The sequence below is a fragment of the Rhinoderma darwinii genome, chromosome 5 (assembly GCF_050947455.1).
Source record: "Rhinoderma darwinii isolate aRhiDar2 chromosome 5, aRhiDar2.hap1, whole genome shotgun sequence".
Taxonomy (NCBI): Eukaryota; Metazoa; Chordata; class Amphibia; order Anura; family Rhinodermatidae; genus Rhinoderma; species Rhinoderma darwinii.
Window position 1 is genome coordinate 272,384,073 of NC_134691.1, and position 26,108 is coordinate 272,410,180.

Genomic DNA, 26,108 nt, shown 5'->3' on the forward strand with positions numbered 1-26,108 from the left:
TTTGTTTTTCTTCACTGTCACTTGCCCTTCACACTCTCACTTATTATTATTCACTTTCCAGTTCTTCATCTATTTACTTGTTATTCTGCACCCATCTATTTTTCTCGGCACCGCCACACTTAGGCAACCCGTTTTACTCTCACTCCTACATCGATCCATTCATTCTACACTCTATTACACACACTTTTGCTGCATCATTCATCCAGACATCTTTCTCGTTCTATACACTGCTGGCATATATATGATGTGTGGCTGTGCGCTGATGGTATTTACATTTTGTATCAACATACTCTCGGGGGGGGGGAGTGGCTCTGGCCTCTTCCGACCGCTGTCTGCAATTGGAGCAGGATGTGGGGGGCGCGGTCAGTCCTTGCCGCCTCACATCCTCTCTGATGACGTGGCACAGGAAGTGGGGCAGCGCCATCTTTGTACCCTGCATCAGACGCCGATTCCCTCCATCCTGTCCATGCCACCTCCTTCTCTACTGTTTAAATTCATCAGATATACGGCCCGTGTACTATATATAGGTGGGCACAAGTAGTTTGACCCTAACCCCGGACGAAGGCAGTTGCCGAAACGCGCGTCGGGTTCAGACGTCTCATCTTACGCCTCCATCATATCCACCGGTATGTTTCATATTTCTTGTCCTGTTTAGCAGCTGTGGTTTCACTATGTTCATTATCTTCGGTTACCCCTTGACCTCATATATATTTGGTATGTAACTTTGTCTTATATCGTGTATACAACTTTTTGCGATTCATACTAACCTTCCATACTTACCTAGATATCACTATAACTACTAGTACTATATTCTCTTACTTACCTTATTGCTGTCGCCATCGGATATACCTGGCTTTAATCTGCTCTGATCTCAATCGGACATAGTTTTCGATGTTTTCATATGCATTCCGTCTTGCTGCTACAACATAACATATACACTGTTTATATGTTGACATAATACTCATATCCGGTCTCTGATTGATTTGACGTCTTTTTATTGTGTGACTCATCCCCTACTCCATTTTTTAATTGTCTCATGTTTTTAACTTAATAAAATTTGTATATTTCTTCTAACATTGTGTGCCTTAGTCGATCATATTTCTCTTGGTTTAGTTTTTCAAATAAGACATGGCGCCCAAAAACCAATCCAGCAAAATCTGCATGCCAAATAGCATTCCTGCGACTCTGAGCCCTGCTGTGTGTCCAAACAGCAGTTTATGACCACATGTGGTTTATTGCTGTACTTGGGAGAAATTGCTTTACAAATTTTGGGGTGCTTTTTCTCCTTTATCGCTTCTGAAAATTAAAAAAAATCTACTTTTTAGTGGAAAACAAGTTGCTATTCAATTTTATGGCCTACCGTATATATCGGCGTACAAGACGACTTTCTACACCCTTAAAAAAATGTCAAAAGTGTGGGGTCGTCTTATATGCCGGATATTGTCGGATATTAGGGATGCACGTTGCAGCCGCACAGCTCAGTATAGTACACATGACTATGAGAGCGGGGCTGCGGCTGTGTAATTCAGCCACAGCCCCGCTCCTGAGTCCTGACATATGCGCGCGGGGTCAGCATCATGTGATGTGGCCGGCGCTGCACTAATGATCTGCGGCACTGAAGACAGAACATGGCGGGCGCGCTACAAAGCACCCCCATGTTGTCTTCAGTGCCTGAACTGCCGCTCATTAGTGCAGCGCCGGCCGCATCTCCTCATGCTGACCGCGCGCGCACTTCCTGTCAGGAGCGGGGCAATGGCTGTATTACACAGCCGCAGCCCCGCTCTATAACGCCGGAGATCAGAGAACCTCTCATCTCCGCCGTTATTCCCGTGAATGCTGCGATCACAGCTGACTGCAGCATTCAGGGGAAAGTGAGAAGGGGGGATGCCCCTGGATCGCGTCACAGGGAATTCCTGTGACGCGATCGAGGGCCATACCATATATGGGCAGACAGCCCAGGGTCTATTGACGGACCCCAGGGCTGTCTGACCATATCTCTTGTTGTTAGGATATACCCAAGTATGTCCTAACAACAGCCTGTGTACTATCAGTATACAGGATAATGTACTGGCACATATCTGATATATGTCAGTACATTAAAGTTTAAAAATAAAGTAAAAACAAAGTATGGTTACATTTTAAAAAAAAATACACCTTCACCTTTTTTACAATAAACATTAAAATAAGTCTCAATACATAAAATACACACATTCAGTAATGGCGCGGACAACAATGTTTTTGCATCATTTATGATGTGTACGCTGTAAAAAAATGAAATAAACACGGCTTTCATTCACTTATTAATGTGAGGCGCGAGGTGCGATGAATTTACCCTCCATGTTCCTCACATTAATAGTAATTAACCCCATCATGTACCTCGCCTATCTGCGCATGCGCGAGTTCAAAGAGACAGAGTCCTGGGTCCTGCCGCCGATGGCCATAGTGAAGCGCTCCTGCACGAAATGGTGAGTATATCTTAAATTCTATATTTTAAGGGTAAAAGTTGGGGGTCGTCTTATACGCCCAGTCGTCTTATACGCCGACATATACGGTAAGTCCAATAAGTTCCACAAAAGACCAGTGGGGTCTAAGTGATCCCTATACCCATAGATAGATTCCTTAAGAGGTATAGTTTCCCAAAGGGGGTCACTTTCGCAGGGTTCCTACTGTTTTGGCCCCACAGGGGCTTTGCAAATGTGACATGGCAGCCAAAAACCATTCCAGCTCAATTTGATCTCCAAATGGTGTTCCTTCCCTTTTGAGCCCTGTGGTGGGTCTAAACAGCAGTTTATGACCACTTATTGGGTATTGCTGTAATCGGGAGAAATTGTTTTTCAAATGCTACTCTTTTATTCCTTGTAAAAATTGAGAATGTCCACGTTTTATCGGAAAAAATGTAGCTTTTGAATTACATGGCCTAATTCCACTAAATTCAGCAAAAAAACTGTGGGGTCAAAATGATCACTATACCCCTCGATAAATTCCTTCAGTGGTGTAGTTTCCCAAATGGGGTAACTTTTGGGGGTTTTCACTGATTTGTTCCCGCAGGGGCTTTGCAAATGTGACATGGCGCTGCAAACCATTCCAGCAAAATTTGAGCTCCAAAAGCCAAATGGTGCTCCTTCCGTTCTGTCGTGCCATAGGTCCAAACAGCAGTTTATTACCACATATGGAGTATTGCTGTGCTCAGAAGAGGTTGCTTTACAAATGTTATGGTTTTTCTTCTTTATTTATTGTGAAAATTTAAAAATCTGAGCTAAAACGACATTTTATTAGAAAAAACGTAGATTTACATTTTCACGGCCTAATTCCACTAAAGTCAACAAAAAAACCTGTGGGGTCAAAATGCTCACTATACCCTCAATAAATTCCTTGAGGGGTGTAGTTTCCCAAATGGCTCACATTTGGAGGTTTACCACTGTTTTGGTCCCTCGTTGTGCTTTACAAATGCGACATGGCACCCAGAAAACCATTACAGCAAAACTTAAGCTCCAAAATGGTGCTTCTTCCCATCTGAGCAATGCCGTGGGTCCAAACAGCAGTGTATTGCCACATATGGGGTATTGCCGTAATTTGGAGAAATTGGTTTTCAAATGTTGGGGTGTTTATTCTACTTTACGCCTTGAAAATGTCTACGTTTTATTGGAAAAAAATTAGATTTTCATTTTTTACGGCCTCATTCCACTATATTCAGCAAAAAAACCTGTGGAGTCAAATTGCTCACTATATCCCTTGATAAATTCTTTGAGAGGTGTAGTTTGCCAAATGATGTCTTTTTGGGGGTGTTTCCACTGTTTTGGCCCCACAAGACCTCTTCAAACATGACATGGTGCCTAAAATATATTCTAATAAAAAGAAGGCCCTAAAATCCTCTAGATGCTCCTTTGCTCCACAGCTCCATCAATATTAAAACAAAAAGGTTATGGGTCTCAAATATGGCAACACAAATATTTTTTTTTAACAATTGACAAAGTATTTTTATTTTGTAAAAATAGTGGAACATAAAAAAAACTATATACATTATATCTATACCGCCATAATCGTACATGCACTCAAAATAAATTTAACTTGTAATTTTTACCACATGGTAAATTTTGTCAAATCAAAACTTAAATAACAATAGCAAGATTGCATTTTTTTTTCCATTTCACCCCACAAATAATTTTTTATGTTTTTCAATACATTGTATAGTACATTAAGGACATGTCCACACCACAGATTTTGAGAATCACTTCTTTTCTGTTGCGAGTTTTCTCCGTTGAGTTCAATGGGGAGGTAAAATCTGCAACGAATAGCAAATGTTGCGATTATTGCGACCGCAACAATCGCAATTCGGAAAAAAAGCTTATACTTACCCAGGTCTCCATAGTCATGACAACGCGTCTCTCTTGTCTAAGGATAAGCCATCAGTAAGTCCCAGATATCTTTAAAGAATCATTATTTAGTGCGAGTAGACCTTAAAGTCCCTGCCCCCACCTGTTGTTTGCCCAAGAATATGGCTGAGATGAAAGTCTGCAATTTATAGAATGATTTACTATGTATATATAAACACTATGGAGGAAATTTATTAAGACCGGTGTTTTTATACGACAGTCTTAGTATGAAGAGCGCCGTAATAAAAACATCTTATGAAATTAGGCGCATGTCTGGCCATCTGTGTGTCACAGAGAGAAATCTACTCCAGATGGGAACTGGCATTGATTTCCGCTATAATCTAGGTCACTTTCTGGTTTAAATTATACTAAATGTGTTGGACATTGGGTGACTCAGCCCCTTGTGCTAAGCTCTGCCTGCTTTGTTCAAAAAGAGGCATTAGTGGTGGAAACGGCCTAAAAGTTGCAATTTTCCAGAAAACTGGCGCAGAAGAGTTAATAAATTCCCCCTATGTCAATGAATCATTTTCTACGAGTGATTGGTTACATAATATTACTCTATACTATTGCTGTTGGGATGAAATTCTGAAATAAATTAACAGTATTGTGCTTGAGCTGAATATGACAATATGTTATTAATCTTGTCTTTAAGAACATCAGGGGGAATTTATCAATCGTTCTATGCCAGTTTTCTGACAAAGAAAAGGTGCATATCAGAGATAAAACACCTTAAATATTGTTCTAGAGACTGATTAGTCCTCTCAGTTTGGCCATTAGTTTCAGGATGGAAGGCCGAGGAGAAGGACAGATCAATCTCCAACTTCTTACAGAAAGCCCTCCAAAACAATGAAACAAACTGTACCCCTCTGTCAGAAACAATATTGACAGGAACCCCATGGAGACGCAGGATGTGTTTGACAAACAAAGTAGCTAACGTCTTGGCATTGGGTTGTTTCTTGAGGGGCACAAAGTGGCACATCTTACTGAAGCGGTCTACTACAACCCACACCACCGTCTTGCCTTGGGATGGAGGCAGATCGGTGATAAAATCCATGGAGATATGGGTCCAAGGTCTCGGGGGGATGGGCAAAGAACATAGTAAGCCCACTGGTCAGGACCTGGGAGTCTTGGACCTAGCACAAATTGCACAAGCGGCGACGTAGGCCTTAACGTCTTTAGGCAACCCAGGCCACCAATAGGTTCTAGAAATGCGGTGCTTGGTACCCAGGATGCCTGGATGGCCAGATAGTGCAGAGTCATGATTCTCCCTGAGTACCCTTAGCCGGAATTGCAGGGGAACAAACAGCTTGTTCTCAGGAAGGTTCTCGGGAGCTGAACCTTGATCAGCCGCAATTTCGGAGACTAAGTCAGAATCAATAGAGGATATGGTTAAACCTGGGGCAAAACACAAGCAGGATCCTCCGGAGGAGGAGGGCTGGCCATGAAGCTATGCGACAGCGCATCAGCTTTAATATTTTTAGACCCAGCCCTATAGGTGACCACAAAGTTGAATCTAGTAAAAAAACAACGCCCATCGAGCTTGTCTCGGGTTTAACCTCCGGGCAGATTCTAGAAAAAACAGATTCTTGTGGTCGGTAAGGACCGTTACCTGGTGCCTAGCCCCCTCCAGGAAGTGGCGCCACTCTTCAAATGCCCATTTAATGGCTAAGAGTTTGCTGTTGCCAATGTCATAGTTACTCTCAGTGGGGAAGAACTTCCTGGAGAAGTAGGCACAGGGACGGAGATGGGTGAGAGACCTAGTACCCTGGGACAAGACAGCACCCACTCCCACCTCGGAGGCGTCAACCTCCACGATGAATGCCTCCATCTGGTTAGGCTGAATCAGCACTGGGGCAGAGATAAAGCACTTCTTAAGGACCTCAAAAGAATGGACCGCCTCTGGAGGCCATTGGAGATCGGCACCTTTGTGAGTAAGGTCCGTAAGAGGCTTAGCGATGACCGAGAAGTTAGCAATAAATCTCCTATAATAATTAGCAAAACCCAGGAAGCACTGTAAAGCCTTCAGGGATGCAGGTTGGACCCATTCAGCCAGAGCCTGAACCTTGGCAGGGTCCATGCGGAATTCGTTAGGAGTGAGGATTTGACCCAAAAATGGTATCTCCTGCACCCCAAACACACATTTTTCGGTGTTAGCAAAGAGTTTGTTTTCCCAAAGGGCCTGGAGCACCTTCTTGACATGCTCAATGTGGAAGGACCAGTCCTTGGAAAACACAAGTATATCATCAAGGTACACTACAAGAAATACCCCCAAGTAGTCTCTTAAAATCTCATTTATTCAATTCTGGAATACCGCGGGAGCATTACACAACCCAAAGGGCATAACGAGGTATTCGAAATGACCTTCGGGCGTGTTAAACGCAGTCTTCCACTCATCGCCTTCTCTGATTCGGATAAGGTTGTAAGCCCCCCGAAGATCAAACTTAGAGAACCATTGGGCCCCCTAAACCTGATTGAAGAGATCAGGAATCAGAGGAAGGGGATATTGGTTCCTTACAGTGACCTTATTCAAGTTTCGGTAATCGATGCACGGCCTAAGACCACCACCCTTCTTCCCTACGAAGAAGAAGCCAGCACCTACCGGAGAACTAGAGGGACGAATGTAACCCTTGGCGAGGCTTTCCTGGATATATTCTCTCATGGCTTCACGTTCGGGACAAGAGAAATTTAAATATCCTACCTTTAGCTCCTTAGCTCCTGGTACCAAATCGATAGCGCAATCGTACTCTCTATGAGGAAGTAACTCTACGGAAGCTTTTTTAGAAAAAACATCAGCGAAATCCTGAATAAACTCAGGTAGAGTGTTCACCTCCTCAACGAGAGAAACAGGGGTATGCTGCGTAAAATAACCATTAGCAAGTGGGGTGGAGTCGATACCCACTACCGGGACAGGTTTAGGCAAATCAATCAATGGCATGGCTAGAGACATAGAAAATTCCACAGACATAATATTAGCAGAAGACCCTGAATCCACAAAGGCACTGCCGGTGGCAGACCTACCGTAAAAAGAGAACTGAAAGGGAAGCAAGATCTTATTAGGTTTCATGTATACGGGAAATACCTGTGCGCCCAAGCAACCTCCCCGATGGTCACTTAGGCGTGGAAGTTTTCTGGCTGCTTCTTCTTACGTCTAGGACAGTCGTTCACTTGATGCTTGCCATCCCCACAGTAGAAGCAGAGACCATTCTTCCTGCGGAACTCTCTACGTTGTTGGGGAGACACGGAGGCCCCGAGTTGCATTGATTCATCCGAGTTTTCCGTGGTAGAACGAAGCAACGGAACCTCGGGGGCCATCATAGGGGAGCTAGAGGAGAATGCACAAAAACGTTCAAGTTGTCGTTCCCTGAGACGTCGGTCAAGACGTACCGCTAAAGCCATAACCTGATCTAGAGAGTCAGAACAGGGATAACTAACTAACAGGTCTTTCAGAGCGTTCGACAGACCCAATCTAAACTGGCACCTCAAGGCAGGGTCATTCCACCGAGAAGCTACACACCACTTCCTAAAGTCAGAACAGTACTCCTCAACGGGTCTCTTACCCTGACGTAAGGTCACCAGCTGACTCTCGGCAAAGGCAGTCTTGTCAGTCTCGTCATAGATGAGTCCGAGAGCCGAAAAAAAAAGGTCAACAGAAGAGAGTTCAGGGGCGTCAGGGGCCAAGGAGAAGGCCCATTCCTGGGGGCCGTCCTGGAGCCGGGACATAATTATACCCACTCGCTGGCTCTCAGAACCTGAGGAGTGGGGCCTTAAACGGAAATAGAGCATACAACTTTCCCGAAAGGAGAAAAAAGTCTTCCGGTCCCCTGAGAACCGGTCAGGCAACTTGAGGTGGGGTTCAAGAGGTGGGGTGGAGGGCACTACCTGGGTAGCATCACGCTGGTTGCACCTCTGAGCCAGGTCTTGGACCTGTAGGGAGAGACCCTGCATTTGCTGAGCCAGGGCCTCAAGGGGGTCCATAGTGTGTCAGGGACCAGGGTAGAAAAGGTATATGGGCCTGTGATTATGTAATGACAGGATAGGGAGACAGACAGGTGAGCCCTAATCTAGCCGCCACTCAGTCCCTGCCTACTTGCACAGCCCGTCCTAGGCGACGGTGTACAACCGGGCGACGGTCCCTACGCTCAATATGTGCACGACAGACAAACAAGACAAGGGTACACAAAAGCAAAGGGAAGTGGGGCAGTGAGCAACAGAGTAGTGGACGAGCCGAGTCAAACCAGGAGTGTACGTGGTAACAAATGCAGAGCAGGAGAATAGTCAGTCAAGCCAGGGTCAATATGAAGCAGAGGTCAATGGTAACAGCAGGAACAGCAGAGCCAGGAAACAAGAGAATCACAGGCAAAGGACAAGCAGCAAATGAAGGTATAAGTAGACCAAGGGCGGGAGCTAGAACCGTCTGGCCAGGCTGCGATAGGCTCTCCCACTCCTCAGCCTACCAGCCTGAGTGGTAGCAGATCGAGTCACTCTTGCAGACCTAGGAACAGATGCAGGCTGATTAACCACGGGCGTCGACACAGAAGCTGTGTCAGGCAAATCCTTCACACAAACCTTGTGTGATCTGACCTGAAGTCGTTCCTTTCCATCTATCCTCTACATTTTACATTACAAAATCAGTGTAAAAAAAACAAAACTGGCACCTAAAGAAAATACAGCTCAAGGCCTGATACAACTACCGCTTCTTAAAAATGAAAACATCTATGATTACCAAAATGCAAAGAGTCAAAAATTTAAAGATTCTTCCAGGCCTTTAAGGCCAACTTTGGCCTCATCCTCAATGGGATTTAGTTTCCGGATGATAATTTACTGAACTTCAGCTGAAAAAGCACATTTGGCCAGTTAGGGTGTATTCTCACTTCCCGAATGGAACCGATAGTGTGCTGTGTGCACAGAAAAAGTGCATCAAAGATGCATTTTTTTTTGTCGGCACAGTAATTACAGAGGAAACACGTGTTTTTTATGTTTTTCATCTATAATGTGGAAAAAAAACGACATAGAAAAACTGTGGCAATTCGCTGTAAGGGTATGTGCACACGCTAGCTACCTTTTACGTCTGAAAAGACAGACTGTTTTCAGGAGAAAACAGCTGCGTCGTTTCAGATGTAAAAGCTCCTCCTCTAATTATGCGAGGCGTCTTTGATGCTCGTAAATCTTGAGCTGCTCTTCATTGACGTCAATGAAGAACGGCTCAAATTACGTTGCAAAGAAGTGTCCTGCACTTCTTTGCCGAGGCAGTCATTTTACGCGTCGTCGTTTGACAGCTGTCAAACAACGACGCGTAAATGACAGGTCGTCTGCACAGTACGTCGGCAAACCCATTCAAATGAATGGGCAGATGTTTGCCGACGTATTGTAGCCCTATTTTCAGACGTAAAACGAGGCATAATACGCCTCGTTTACGTCTGAAAATAGGTCGTGTGAACCCAGCCTAAGGCCTCACACACATCGCGTTTGTGCTATCTGCCGTATGTATACGTTTTTAAAAAAAAAAACATTGAAACCGTATACAAGTGTACCATTTTCTATTTACGTCTGTTTTTTTATAGCGTATAGGTATAGCATATACTAATACGTCGGTATACGTTTTTCTCCATTTTTTTACCTAAAAAAATATACTTTTTTTTTAAAGTGAACAGTGATCAAAAAAGAATAAAAAAGAAAAAACAGATATATTTACTGTATGTAAACGAATACAAACGTATAGCATTAACCCCTTGAGTACCCAGCTCATTTTGGCCTTGAGGACCAGACCCATTTTTTCAAATCTGACATGTATCACTTTATGTGGTAATAACTCCGGAATGCTTTTACCTATCCAATTGATTCTGAGATTGTTTTCTCGTGACACATTGGACTTTAGTTTAGTGCAAAAATTTGGTCGATAAATTCATTGCTTATTTGTGAAAAACACCAACATTTAGCGAAAATATGAAGAAATTATGATTTTTCCCATTTTAAATGTATCTGCTTGTAAAACAGATAATAATACCACACAAAATAGTTACTAATTAACATTTCCCATATGTCTACTTTATGTTTGCATCGTTTTTTGAACATCCTTTTATTTTTCTATGACCTCACAAGGCTTAGAACTTTAGCAGCAATTTCTCATATTTTTAAGAAAATTTCAAAAAGCGATTTTTTCAGGGACGAGTTCAGTTCTGAAGTGGTTTTGATTGCCCTATATATTAGAAACCCCCATAAAACACCCCATTTTGAAATCTGCACCCCTCAAAGTATCCAAAACAGCATTCAGAAAGTGTTTCAACTCTTTAGGCGTTTTACAGGAATTGAAGGAAAGTAGAGCTGAAATTTTCAAATTTCATTTTTTTTTACAAAATTCATATGTAATACACAATTGTTACACAATGTGTTACACAATTTCTCCTGATTACGGAAATACCCCATATGTGGTTGTAAACGGCTATTTGGACATACGGCAAGGGTCTAAACTGAAAAAGTGCAATTTCGTTTTTGGAGTGGAGATTTTACAAAATTTGTTTTTGACGCCATGTTGCATTGCGCTGAGGTACCAGTACAGTGAAAACTCCTGAGAAGTGACCCCATTTAGGAAACTACACCCCTCAAGGAATTCATCTAGAAGTGTAGTGAGCATTTTGACCCCCAAAGGTTTTGCAGAAATTAGTGCACAGTGGATGTTGCAGATTGAAAATTGACATTTTCCACAGATATGCTATTTCAGTGCCCAATGCGTTGGGCCCAGCTTGTACCACAGCTTGGAGACACACACCCCATAAATTATTGTTAAGGGGTTCTCCAGAGTACGGTAATACCCCATATGTGGTCATAAACCGCTGTTTGGGCACACTGCCAGGCCCAGAAGGAGCGCCATTTGGCTTTTGGAGCGCAGATTTTGCTTGGTAGTAGTTTTGTTTAGTGTTTTACTGGTGTTTCAGTTTATAATGTGGGGGCATAAGTAATCTGTGCGGAGTACATACATTTTTTGCGTGACACACTGTCGTTTTTATTGGTACCATGTTTGGCTACGCGCGACTTTTTGATCACTTTTTATTCCATTTCTTTGGAAACGTGACCAAAAAAGGAAATTCTGCCATTGTTTTTTATGGTGTTTTTTTTACGGTGTTCACCGTGCGGGATAAATAATATGATAATATATTTTTTTAGGTCAGGCCGATACGAACGCGGCGATACCTATTATGTCTAGTTTTTGTCTTTTTTTTCATTTTTTTTCTAATTATAAAGGGCTTGATCAGGGAAACAAGGCGATTATTGTTTTTATTATGTAAAACTTGTATTTATTTATTTATCTAAAACTTTTTTTTTACTTTTTTTCACTTTTTATTTTACACATACTAGGGGACTGGAAGATCTGATCTTCTGATCCCCTGCACAATACACTGCACTACTTCTGTATGTACTGATGTAGTGCAGTGTATTGTAACTGTCACTTTACAACTGACAGTTGAGCCTATTACGTCCTGCCTTGGGCAGGACCTAATAGGCTCCCGTACCTGGCAACCAGGAAGCCGTTGCTAGGCTTCCTGGTTGCCATTGCAACCATCAGAACCCCGCGATTTTTCGCGGGGGGGCAATGGGGTGCAGAGGGAGCCCCCTCCCTCTGTATCAATCACTTAAATGCCGCTGTCGCTATTGACAGCGGCATTTAAGGGGTTAAACTACAGCGATCGGAGAGGACAGTGATCGCTGTAGTTGCAGTGGGATGTCGGCTGTATATTACAGCCGACATCCGATGAAGATGGAGCGAGCACAGCTCCTGTGCCCGCTTCATCCTCAGGGCGTTACTATACGCCCATTTTCGGGAAGGGGTTAATAAAAAGTGTTTGTTCTTTTTTTACACCGCTTTCTCTGATCTCCTCACGTATCTCACAGAAGTGAGGAGATCAGAGAAAGTGACAGGAGCTTTCTCCTGCAGACGACGTCACAGACGGCTGTGATTGGTCAGTCTTCAGAGACTGACCAATCACAGCAATCGCCGGCATTGGGGACTGCTAATTGGTCCCCAGGCCGGTAGCAGAGACGGTTAGCTGTCAATGACAGCTGCCGCCGCTGTTCTGTCACTATGTGATTTCACATAGTGACAGTTTATTCCTGCGCCGTAATAGTACGTCGAAGGTACGCTGGAATAAGCGGCCAGCGACGTACTATTACGTCAAAGGTACGCAAGGGGTTAAGTTTGCATACGTCGTCCATTGAGATCAATGCTAAAAAAAACTTACGTCGCGTATACGTTTTTCTGACGTACAGTATAGCGTAGCAGACTACGCTTTTCACTACTTTCAAAAAACAGTATCCCAACGTAAACCTTGACAAACATAGACCGAACGGATGCTATGTTGATCTACGTTTGACTCATTATAGTCTATGTATACGCCGAGCTGTACGTTTCAATACTTTTTTAGTATTTAAAAACGTATACGCCTGGCGGATAGCACAAACGTGATATGAATGGGGCCTAGGATGCACATGTTTTTGCAATTTGGCGTGTGAGAATAAACCCTTACATTCCTATAGGGATTAGGGGGCAGTCCATGAGGTCGGTAACTGCTGTCAGTAAAATGAGGCTGGAGCAAGCAGAAATCATTTGCATGAGTGCAGGACACCCATGGAAATTCATTGTTTGCCTTACATTGATACAACAGTATACAGTGCTGCTGAAATATTTTTGTTGTCCTGCCTATGGAACCTCCACCTACTCATGCCTGTGCTATTAACATATACTTACAATGAAAAAGATGAGGGGGGGACTAAGATGCTGCCACATATGGATCCACGGATGAAAGGACAATGTGAGAAGCCGCATTTGGATCCCAGGTTCTGCTGGTACATACAGTATGGATCCCAGGATGAGAAGACAATGTGAGAAGCCACATATGGATGCCAGAATCTGCTGGCACATATGGATCCCAGGTTGAGAAGACAATTTGAGAATCCACACATGGATCCTAGAATCTGCTGGCACATATGGATTCCAGGGTGAGAGGACAATCTGGGAAGCCACACATGGATCCCAGAATCTGCTGGCACATATGGATTCCAGGGTGAGAGGACAATGTGGGAAGCCACACATGGATCCCTGAATCTGTTGGCACATATGGATCCCAGGGTGAGAGGGCAATGTGAGAAACCACATGTAGATCCAAGGAAGAGGGGACAATGTAAGAAGCCAGGTATGGATCTCAGGTTGAGAGGACAATGTGAGAAGCCACAAGTCTGCTGACAGTCAGGTAATAGATCTTACTGACACTGAGGACCTGCTGTGATGTCATCATTTTCTGCTGTGTTGCCAGATATTAGTTATTAGTACAGTTATTAGTGGCAACAGAACATGTAACGGCGATACTACAAAAGGGAAGAGAGCTAATGAGGTGATTGAAGGGAAGAGGGTGATTCAACACAAAAACAGACCTTGGATCCCTAAAAAGATATACGGATGTAGCCATCTTTAACTTGACTCTGATAACTTGCTGTAGCGTGATATCACACAACAAAAGCCATTGAAGAGTAATTGAAAAAGTCAAGATAAGGGATCTAACCACTTTTTATTTAATTTAGTTAAAAGTCAAAGTAAAGACGGCTAAATCTGTATTATGAAATTAATCAACACATAAATTTGGATCTTTTTAGATTACAAAATAATAACATTAAACTTTCACTTTAAAGAGGCTCTGTCACCAGATTTTCAAACCCCTATCTCCTATTGCAGCAGATCGGCGCTGCAATGTAGATAACAGTAAAGTTTTGTTTTTTTCAAAAACGAGCATTTTTGGCCAAGTTATGACCATTTTTATATATATGCAAATGAGCCTTTCTTATGTACAACTGGGCATGTTTAACCCCTTAATTTGGACCTTAATGACCAAGCTATTTTTTATGTTTTTCAATCGTCGCATTCCAAGAGCTATAACCTTCTTATTTTTGCGTCGACATAGCTGTATAAGGTCTTGTTTTTTGCGGGACAAGTTGTATTTTTTAATAGCACCATTTTTAGGTACATATTATTTATTGATTAACTTTTATTAACTTTTTTTGGAGGGGGAATAGAAAAAAATCTGACATTTCGCCACTCTTTTTTGCGTCCTAAATCTACGCCGTTTACCGTGTGGTATAAATAACACAATAACTTTATTCAGCGGTTTGTTACGATTGCAACGATACCAAATTTGTATAGTTTTTCTATGTTTTACTACTTTTACACAGTAAAAACGCTTTTTTTTCAAAATTATTTGTTTTTGTGTCTCCATATTTGAAGAGCCGTAACGTTTTTATTTTTTCGCCGATGCGCTTGTATGAGGGCTTTTTTTTTGCGGGGCGACTTGTAGTTTTTATTGGTACCATTTTGGAGTAGATGCGACTTTTTGATCACATTTATTAAATTTTTTTAAAGTCAGTATTCACAGAAAACAGCAATTTTTCCATAGTTTTTTATTATTTTTTTTACGGCGTTCACCGTGCGGGTTAAATAATGTAATAGATTTATAGTCGGGGTCGTTACGGACGCTGCGATACCAAATATGTGTAACTTTTTAACTTTATTTTGTTTTTTTAATAGTAAAGCAGTTTGTAAGGGGAAAAGCTGGGTTTTTCATTTTTTTTCACATTTTTTTTAAAATTAACTTTATTAAACTTTTTTTTCACTTTTTTACTAGTCCCATTAGGGGACTATAATATGCGATTCTGCGATCGCATTTATAATACACTGCAATACTTTTGTATTGCAGTGTATTACTGCCTGGCCGTTTAACACGGACAGGCATCTGCTAGGTCATGCCTACGGCATGATCTAGCAGGCATTCACTCTAGGCAGCCTGGGGGCCTTTATTAGACTCCCGGCTGCCATTAGAGACACAGACACTTGGCGATCGTATCGCCGGGTGTCGGTGGGGGAGAGAGGGAGCTCCCTCCCTCTCTCCAAAACCACTCAGATGCGGTGCTCGCTATTGAGCACCGCATCTGAGGGGTTAAATGTGTGAGATCGATACTAATATCGATCTCACACGGCAGAGCAGGGACGCTCCCAGCCCTCAGCTGCCTCTAGCAGCTGAGAGCAGGGAGATCTGACAGTTCCCTGCTCTGTTTACTTATTCCGATGCCGCGACGTAAAAAGTCTATGGCATCGGAATAAGGCCCGTTAGTGACCGACGTAGAAACACGATGGGCCGGTCACTAACGGGTTAAAGTTATGTCCAACTGGGCGTGTATTGTGTGTGTACATCTGGGCGTTTTTACTTGTTTTACTAGTGAATAGAAGTGTATGATGCTGACGAATCAGCATCATCCACTTCTCTTCGTTACCACCCAGCTTCTGGCAGTTCAGACACACAGCGTGTCCTCGCTAATCCGACGCGATGAAGTTCCTGTGGGAGGAAGTGAGTGACGTCCCAGCGTGATCTCGCGAGGACACGCTGTGTGTCTGTGCACTGCCAGAAACTGGGTGGTAACGAAGAGAAGTGGATGATGCTGATTCGTCAGTATCATACACTTCCATTCACAACGCCCAGCTAGTAAAACAAGTAAAAACGCCCAGATGTAACACACATAATACACGCCCACTTGGACATAACTTTAAACACGCCCAGTTGTACTTAAGAAAGGCTCATTTGCACAAATATAAAAATGGTCATAACTTGGCCAAAAATGCTCGTTTTTGAAAAAAAAAAAACCCGTTACTGTTATCTACATTGCAGCGCCGATCTGCTGCAATAGGAGATAGGGGTTTTAAAATCTGGTGACAGAGCCTCTTTAAGCTGGAATTATCGCTTGTGTCAGGATTGTTAGAGACTATATCTGTTTATATGATTTTAAACTATACATTATTAAACTATGTTATAAAAGATCTGTTATTATGTATACTGCCCTTGGATATAACTATGAGTCTGCTGTATTATTCGCGATTTTTCTGCTATTGGCCAAACAGCACAATATTTGTTGTGCCATTTGGGCTGAAAGTGCAGCAGACATGTCTCTATATTATGTTATCCTGCTAAAGGGCGGCATAGTATAATGACAGATCCGCTTTAAATGCCTATAACAGCTCTGTATGTCCAGTTTAGCAGTTTTTTAATTCACGTCAGCTTGAATATGTTCCTTTACTGCAGATTATTATTGCTTTGTTTATACATAGAACATTATTTTAAAAACTTAAATTTATTTGTAATATGACAATGACTATTTCATTGAAATATCCATTTATAGGATGATGTTATTATTTTTTGCTGCCATCTAATGAAAAACTTTAAGTACTGCATGTTGATTGCTGATCATAAAAAAAATGTGCCAAGTATATCCCAAACAGCTTTTATGGTTTCATGCAAATTATGTAAAGGGACTCAATTGTCAGAAAATTACCTATTATTTAAATCAACTTTTTATGTTTGACTTTTTTTTTTTTTCATTTCTCATATCACTATATTAAAAATAATTTGTGAAATATTGCTGTTATCATACTGGCCACTGAGTTTTCACAATAGGTTGACATTGTTTTGTAGAGATCACTTTTCAGTTACCATATCATTATCATCATACCGCTATGTTCACACGTAGCGTACATGCTGTGGATTCCCCGTCCGTATTTGTGGGTGGATTATACTAGCAGCAAAGTGAATGAGATTTTAAAAACTCTCATCCACACTCTGCAGAAAAAATCAGCAGAGAAAATGTTTGCGGTGAGGATTATAAATCTGTAGCATATCAATTTATACTGTGGATTCGCTGCAAATTTGTTGTAGTTCAATGGGGAGTCAAATTCCACAACAAACGTCATTGTTTCAGGAATTTGCTGCGATTACGCTGCTTATTCGCAGAAACTACCACATGGTTAAAAAAAACGTAAACATTAAGCCTATACACACTTCTCATGGTGTTGCCATAGCAATGTGTCCCTTCTCTTCCAACTGCTCTGTGTCCAGGCAGCACCCTGTGATAACATTTCATCAAATATGACCCATGCAGCCAATCACAGGCTCGGTCACATGTAATGAAATGACATCACAGGAGGCTGCCTGGACACAGAGCAGCCAGAAAAACAGGATCGCGTTGGCAATACTATACTTAGGTTCATTCTGCCTAGAGGACATTTGACCCTCATTTTTCTCTCTCCCCCCTCTTTCTCTCTCTCCCTTCCCTTTTACGACATGTACCAATCCTTGGAATATATTTGTATGTTATGATTCGAGTTACGGGGATTGCCCCCGACCGTTATTTGCACTGTTTGATGTACAGTTTACCTTTTTCTTGTAAACCCTCAATAAAAATGATTGAAACACAAAATGTACTCTGAAAAGAACTGTGAGATGAAAGAAGTGCTTACATACCACACATGTCTACATTTAGTGTTGAGTGTATTAAAGAAACGTCTAAACCACAGGAAAGCTCCAATTAATTTTTTCATACAAATTAAATTGGTGATTATAGGTGGCAAAAAAACTTAATTTGACAGCGACATATAAACACAGACTAATGGTCAGTTCACACGTTGTGTAAATACTGCGGTTTTTCCGCAACAGAATTCGTTGCAAAAAATCCGTAGCACATACGCTAGCAGCAAAGTGGATAAGATAAAACAAATCTCATCCACACGCTGTGTAAATACTGAGGGGAAAAACTGCTCAGATATTGACCTGCGGTGCAGAATTTTATTCCACAGCATATCAATTGTATTTGCAAAAACGCTGCTTATATGTTGCGGGTTTTCCCCATTGAATTCAAAGGGGAGGTAAATCCTGCGGCGGGTTCTCAGTGATTCTGCCGCAAAAAATGCAACTCAGAAAAAACAACTCATACTTACCCAAAAGTCTGTGTTCCTCCCTCCAGTGCGGCCTCCTAGGATGATGTTTCATTCCATATGACCGCTGCAGCCAATCACAGGCTGTAGCGGCGGTCACATGGGATAAAAAATCATCCCAGGAAGCCGGCCTGGATGACGTCAGAGGGCCGGCCTTCTGGGATAACGCTTCATCCCATGTGAAACATCATCCCAGGAGGCCAGCCTGCTAGCAAGTTGGGTAAGTGCTACAGTTTTCTGCAGCAGACAATTCAGGCGAAAAACTGCACCACAGTTTGGTGTGGTTTTTTGTCCGGAATTCCTTCCGGCGCATAGGGCGGATACGCTGCGTGTTTTACGCAGCGTATCCGCCCAGTGTGAACTCAGCCTAACACTTATCAATAATCATGAGTCCCTAAATCTAATTTAATGCATTAAAGGGGTTGTCCACTACCGGACAACTGATGACTTACCCACCGGATACTGTAGTTGAAGAAAATGTTGTTTGTTGAATAAACGTCGCACTAAGCCTCTGGCATTGTTTCCATAAATAAAACCAAAATTTTCTTCAACTACCGTATTGTGTGCCGAATACTTCTTCCCGGTTACGATTGGGTTGGGACCCTATTCATGCACCTACAAAGTCTGGTGCAATCTGAACCACTAATGTCACGATCTGTAGGTATGTGGACCCACTGGGCCGTACCGCCATAGCGGAATAGCAGCTGGCGATACAGGGTACAAAGTCTATAGTTCGGATAAAGGTACCTGTGGCAATGCAGACAATAATGATGGTTTAGGCTTGGATGGAACTCAGGTAGCAGGCAGACAAAAGGTGCGGTGAAACACAGCGGGTGTAGTAGGCAACACAACATGACTCCAACTCTGTACAGCACAGAAACACGGTAGCATGGGATACAGGTAGCAGGAATGGGAACACTGGGAACTGGAAAAAACTCAAGGGACCATTTGCAAGACTAAAACGGGTAGGAACAAACAACACTCAGGCAATGAAGAAAGGGGCAGGGCACTTCTTATAGTCCCGGGTTATCTGGGAGCAATCAGTTCAATCTCACACATGTGTGGGCTCTGGCTCTTTAAGACTAGACTGAGCTCGCGCGTATCCTAGTGGTCACTGCCGGACAGGACGGCCGCATGTGCTAGCATCTCTGGAGAGAAAGGCGTCGGCAGGATGAGAGGAGTTCGTGGTCAGCGACCGCGGACGTTACAACTATGTACTTATCCACCGGATAGGTCATCAGTATATGATCAGTGGGACACCGAACCCTCCCCGATCAGTTTCCCCGGCTACGTCCGGGTACTGGACGTTTATCCCGGAAGCAGATGGCTTCGGCCACAGAATAGCGGCAGAAATGCAGTTCTGCAGCTCTGCTCCTATTCTAGTGAATAGGAGCAGAGCTGCTGTTTGGCAGCACGCCCACAATGCAATGTACGAAGCCAAATGCTTACTGAGCAATGACATCCGGTGCCCACAGGCAGCCGAAGCAGATGATCGACACCCGGACCCCGCACCGATAACATACTGATGACGTATCCCTTTAACAAATTGTAGCGTCCATGGCCGCGAGCCGTTGGGTTTACTCACCACCCGACGCCCGCAGCCATGAATCCGGTCTCCATCTCCTTCCTAGGAGACACCAGCGCTCACTTCCGCCCCGTTCTGCTGTGTCCAGTAGGGTGCGCGCGCGCGCTCGTGCCCGGCCTTAAAGGGCCAGCGCACGCACATCAGGAAATCATCATCAACGGCCCATGATTTCCTGGTCTATAAGAAGGCCCCAGCCCTTCTGATCCTTGCCTGAGCGTTGTTAGTTATCCCAAGTCTGTCTTGCAAATGGTCCCTTAGTGTTTCCCATTCCAGTTGTTACCCGTGCCTTGTTACCTGTTCCTGTATCCCATGCTGTTCCTGTGCCTACTAGTGTCGGAGTCGTGTCACGTCTTGTGTTATCTGCCACGTCCTGAGGAATTCACCACATCTGGTGCAACCTGCGGCTTCTGTGCCATCCGCCACGTCCTGTGTCATCTGCCACAACCTGTGTCATCAGCCACGTCCGGAGGAATTCGCCACGTCTGGCGCAACCTGCGGGACCTGTGTCATCCGCCACGTTTGGTGTTACCTGCTGCACCCATCTCCATCTGTACCAGAGCTACGGCCACTGTCTGGACTATCCAGGTACCCTTGTGCGGGACATTGCATTGCTGTGGTTCCCTGTTGTTTGGCCAGCTGCCTCCCCGCTACGGCGGTATGGCCTAGTGGGTCCACAAACCCGCTACGTGACAGTACGCTTAGGCCATGGACCCCGCTGGTCAGCCTGAGACCTTGACGACACAAGCCATGCTGACCGAGATGGAGGATCTCCAGTCACGACAAGACCAATTCCTTCTGTCGGTGAACGCCATCACCCATCGGCTGCTTGCTCCAACCACAGTCATCACCGCACCCATTCCTGCTGTTCCTCCTGCTACACTTCCTGTCTGTACCAGTATCAATCACCTGTGCTTCCTGCTGTTACCTCCACTCTATGACGGAGATCCGAGGTCCTGCAGGGGATTTTTGAATCAGTGCCAGATCCACTTCAAACAACATGCCAGGTCCTTCTCTTAGGATGACGTCAGGATCGCCTTCATCATCTCTCTCCTTACGGGCAAAGCCCTGGCATGGGCTAATCCTCTGTGACAACATCAGGGACCAGAGACCCGTGACTTGCAGTGCTTCTTACAGACCTTCCGCACGATCTTTGAGGAACCTGGAACCAGTTTCTTCGGCTGCTGCATCCCTGCTGACCCTACACCAGGGAGACCTCTCCGTGGGCAAGTATGCCATTCAGTTCCGTATCCTGGCTGCTGAGTTGACCTGGAACAACAAGGCTTTTTGTGGCCACATTCTGGCAGGGACTGTCTTCAGGGATTAAGGACGAGCTGGCTGCTCGCGATCTGCCACCTACCCTGTACGATCTTATCCTACCTGCCTCCCAGGTTGACATGAGAATCCAGTTGCGTTCCCAAGAGGTTCTCTGGGAGAAAGAACTTCCTAGGCTGGATTCTACTTTCCAGCAATCCTCCTCAGTCGTCCAAACAGAGGATCTTGTGCAGAGTAACCAGGCCAAGTTGTCTATCCAGGAGAAACAACGCAGACGCACTTCTGGACTTTGTTTGTATTGCGGCCTCGGAGGCCATATTGTGCGTCTGTGTCCTCAGAGACCCCATTGCCTAGGATTGGTTTGAGAGACAACGCTGGGTGGAATGGTACCTAATAGTGCATTCTGCTCCAAGTTGACTATTCCTGTGACCCTAGTATCCGGCGAGAGGACGCATCGGGTTTCTCCATATCTTGACTCTGGGTCTGCGGCAAACTTCATTCAAAAGGAGCTAGTGGATCATCTTCAGTTGCCCACAGTTCCCCTGGAGACGTCTTTGGCTGTTGCCTCGGTGAATGGACTGCCTCTGCCTGATCCTATCGTTTTTAAAGCCAACCCGGTAAAGCTCCAGGTTGTAGTCCTTCATTCTGAACTGATTTCTTTCCTTGTTTTGCCCAAGGCCATCAATCCTGTTCTTCTGGGCCTGCCTTGGCTTCGACTACATGCTCTGGTCCTGGACTGGAATTCTGGAGAGGTTCTCCAATGGGGCTCCAAGGGCCTTGGTCGCTGTCTGTTGCAGATACATCCTGTTAAGCCTCCTCTGCCTCAGTTTGCAGATGTTTTCAGCAAAAGGGAGGCTGAGACGCTGCCTCCACATCGGACTTATGACTGCCCCATTGAACTGGTTCCTAATGCCTCTCTCCCCTGTGGCCGAGTATATCCTCTCTCCTTGCCAGAGTCTTTATCCATGTCAGCCTATATCAAGAAGAATTTGGAGAGGGGTTTCATACGAAAGTCTTCCTCCCCGGCCGGGGCTGGATTCTTCTTGGTTAAAAAGAAAGACGGATCCCTTCCACTCTGCATTGACTACCGTGGTCTCAACCAGATCACGGTCAAGAACAAACCCGTTGCCACTTAAATCCGAGCTGTTTGATCGCATACGAGGAGCTAAAAAAAATTCTAAGCTAGACCTGCAGGGGGCTTATAACCTAGTCCGCATTCGCCAGGGTGACGAGTGGAAGACGGCATTTAACACCCGGGACAGGCACTACGAATACCTAGTGAAGCCCTCCGGACTGTGTAATGCCCCCGCAGTGTTTCAGGAGTTTGTTAATGATATCTTCCGAGATCACCTCTATGTCTGTGTTGTTGTTTATCTCAATGATATTTTGATTTTCTCTCCAGATTCGACGACTCATCTGAGACATGTTCGTCAAGTTCTACTACGATTAAGGGAGAATTGTTTATACGCCAAGCTGGAGAAGTGCGTCTTTGAGAGGAGTTCTCTGCCCTTCCTGGGCTACATCATCTCGGATCGAGGTTTCAAGATGGATCCAGAGAAAGTGAGAGCTGTCCTGGAGTGGCCACGTCCTCAAGGCCTAAAGGCCATACAGCGGTTCCTGGGATTCGCCAATTTCTACCGGCAATTTATTCCTAACTTCTCATCTCTGACGGCTCCTATCTCTACCGTTACCAAGAAGGGTGTGAACACCAAGGTGTGGACTCCAGAGGGAGAGTCCGCATTTATTAGCCTCAAGAGAGCCTTCACTTCAGCTTCGATCCTCCATCATCCTGACGTATCTCGGAAGTTCTCACTGGAAGTGGACCCTTCCTGTGTTGGTGCTGGCGCACTTCTGTTCCAGAGGAGCTCCAAAGGAAAGGCAGTAGTATGTGGCTACTATTCTAGACTTTTTTCTTCTGCTGAGCGCAATTACTCTATTGGAGATCGGGAGCTACTGGCCATCAAGTTGGCTCTGGAGGAGTGGAGACATCTTCTAGAGGGTGCAGCTCACCCCATCCTGATCTTCACAGACCACAAGAACCTTACCTACCTTCAGTCTGCTCAACGACTGAATGCCCGTCAAGCCAGGTGGTCGCTGTTCTTCACCCATTTCCAGTTTGTGCTCCACTACCGTCCCACTGACAGGAATGTGAGGGCCGATGCCCTGTCCAGATCATTTGAGACGGAAGACACGGTGGAGTCCCTTCAGACTATCATAGACCCTTCCTGCATTGTCACTGCTAATCCTCTGCAGGTTAGAGACATCCCTCCGGGGAGGACTTTTGTTCTGTTTGCAGATAGGAGAAGAATTCTCCGCTGGGGACACAGTTCTAAACTAGCTGGGCACGCTGGTGTCCGTAAAACCCGAGACCTGATTGCTCGTCACCTCTGATGGCCCACGCTACCTAAAGATGTTCTGGACTTTGTCTCTTCTTGCACGGTGTTTGCTTCTAACAAAGTTACTCACTCCAAGCCTGCCTGCTTCAGCCTCTGCCTGTACCCAACGCCCCCTGGCAGCACATTGCAATGGACTTTGTTACAGACCTTCCCCCCTCAGCAGGATTCAACACTGTCTGGGTGGTGGTGGACCAGTTCTCTAAGATGGCACATTTTATCCCGCTGACCGGCGTACCTTCTGCTCCTCGACTGGCGAGTCTCTTCATTCAGCACATGTTTAGCTTGCATGGCTTGCCTCTTCACATTGTGTCCGACTGGGGGGTTCAGTTTACTTCAAAGTTCTGGAGAGCCCTGTGTAAACTCCTGGATGTGAGATTAGACTTTTCCTCAGCCTATCACCCCCAGTCCAATGGGCAAGTTGAGAGGATCAACCAGATCATGGAGAATTATCTCCGCCACCTCATCTCTTCGCATCACGATAACTGGGTACAGCTTCTTCCATGGGCTGAGTTCTCATACAACAACCACACAACTGAGTCCACGACTTCCACTCCATTTCACATTGTGTACAGTCAACATCCTAGAGTCTCTATTCCAGTGTCGATCACATCTCAGGTACCCGCTGCTGACTCTGCATATGGGGACTTTCTGCAAATCTGGCAACAGACCTGGTCCTCTATTTTGCTGGCAGTCGATCGCATGAAGCGAAAACCTGATATTGGGAGAAGAGAGCCGCCTCAGTATCTTCCGGGTACCAAAGTCTGGCTGTCCTCTCGGAACATTCGTTTGAAGGTGCCCTCATACAAGTTTGCGCCCAGGTTCCTTGGTCCTTTGAGATTCTGCAACAGATAAACCCTGTCTCCTATAAGCTGCGGCTGCCTCCTACCCTCAGAATCCACAACTCCTTTCATATGTCCCTCCTGAAACCCGTGGTCCTGAACCGCTACAGCAAGACTTCTAGTTCCACAGTTGCTCCCATCGGTTCTTCTGATATATTCGAGGTGAGAGAGATCCTGGACTGCAATAGGGTAGGAGGAGGGACTTTCTATTTGGTGGACTGGAGAGGGTTTGGTCCTGAGGAGAGGTCCTGGGAGCCAGAAGAGAACCACAGTGCTCCTGCTCTTATTAAAAAATTCCTCTCTTGCTCTGGCCCCAAGAAGAGGGGGCGTAAGAGGGGGGATACTGTAGCATCCATGGCCACAGGCCGTCGGGTTTACTCACCTCTCGACGCCCGCAGCCATGGATCCGTGAGCGCTGGTCCGCATCTCCTTCCTAGGAGATGCCAGCGCTCACCTCCGCTCCGTTCTGCTGTTTCCCATAGGGTGCGCGCGCTCGCTCATGCCCGGCCTTAAAGGGCCAGCGCGCGCACATCAGGAAATCATCATCATCAACGGCCCATGATTTCCTGGTCTATAAGAAGGCCCCAGCCCTTCTGATCCTTGCCTGAGCGTTGTTAGTTATCCCAAGTCTGTCTTTCAAATGGTCCTTTAGTGTTTCCCGTTCCAGTTGTTACCCGTGCCTTGTTACCTGTTCCTGTATCCCGTGCTGTTCTTGTTCCTGTGCCTACTAGCGTCGGAGTCATGTCACGTCCTGTGTTATCTGCCACATCCGGAGGAATTCACCACGTCTGGCGCAACCTGCGGCTTCTGTGCCATCCGCCACGTCCTGTGTCATCTGCCACGACCTGTGTCATCTGCCACGTCTGGAGGAATTTGCCACGTCTGGCGCAACCTCCGGCACCTGTGTCATCCGCCACGTTTGGCGTTACCTGCGGCACCCATCTCCATCTGTACCAGAGCTGCGGCCACTGTCTGGACTATCCAGGTACCCTTGAGCGGGACATTGTATTGCTGGGGTTCCTGGTTGTTTGGCCAGCTGCCTCCCCACTACGGCGGTAAGGCCTAGTGGGTCCACAAACCCGCTACGTGACACTAATACTGATTTTTTTTTTGTGGCACTAGTTGGTAATGATTGTTTATGGCGACCTTTTAGAAGGTGAAATTGTCTTTTCTCAAAAATGTATCAGATATTTCTCTAGTGATAATCATTATTGCTATGACTAGCATGCAACTGTTTTGCTAGAGAAGTGGTCAGCGTATTTTACTCTAAAGATTGGCTGCGGATAGGTTACGAAGAGTGGAAAATGTAAAAACTTGTGTGCGTGTGGTATGAGTGCTTGGTGCAAGTTATTTGACACTGCAATCCGGAGGCTGCTAAATGTCCGGTTGGTTAAGTCAGTAAACGGCCTAACTAGGCACAGAGAGGAGCTTAGATGAGTTGCTATTCAACTTCTCACTCCTTTCCTGGAAAAAAAAGACCGCCCATATCTGACAATCAGAGAGATAGTATGCTCTCTGATTGATAAAGGGGGTGAAAACATGAACAAATGTTGATTTTATTCTTCCTCCTGGGTCACCTACAGCCATACAAGGCCAGGAGAAGGATTACAGATTCTCCTCCTCTCCATGCATGCTGACAGCACATCTCTCGCTGTCCCCCAATCTCCTCTTCCAAAAAGCCTGACGTGAGAAAAAAAAAAACATATATCGCGATATACTATACATTTTTTTCTTACAATTGGAGATAATGCCATACATATGCAACTGTATGGCATACAGTTTCATATTCCAGGCTTTTTTTCGGGAGATGTTCCTGACATATATGTTGGGCATACACACCAACTA

At 44.9% G+C, this 26,108-nt stretch overlaps 1 long non-coding RNA gene across 2 annotated transcripts in view; it reads right to left on the bottom strand.

The window, feature by feature from the left end:
• LOC142651908 (uncharacterized) overlaps positions 1-26,108 on the bottom strand; it is a 161,341-nt gene that overhangs the window by 73,418 nt on the left and 61,815 nt on the right. The gene's annotated exons all lie outside the window — the stretch shown is intronic.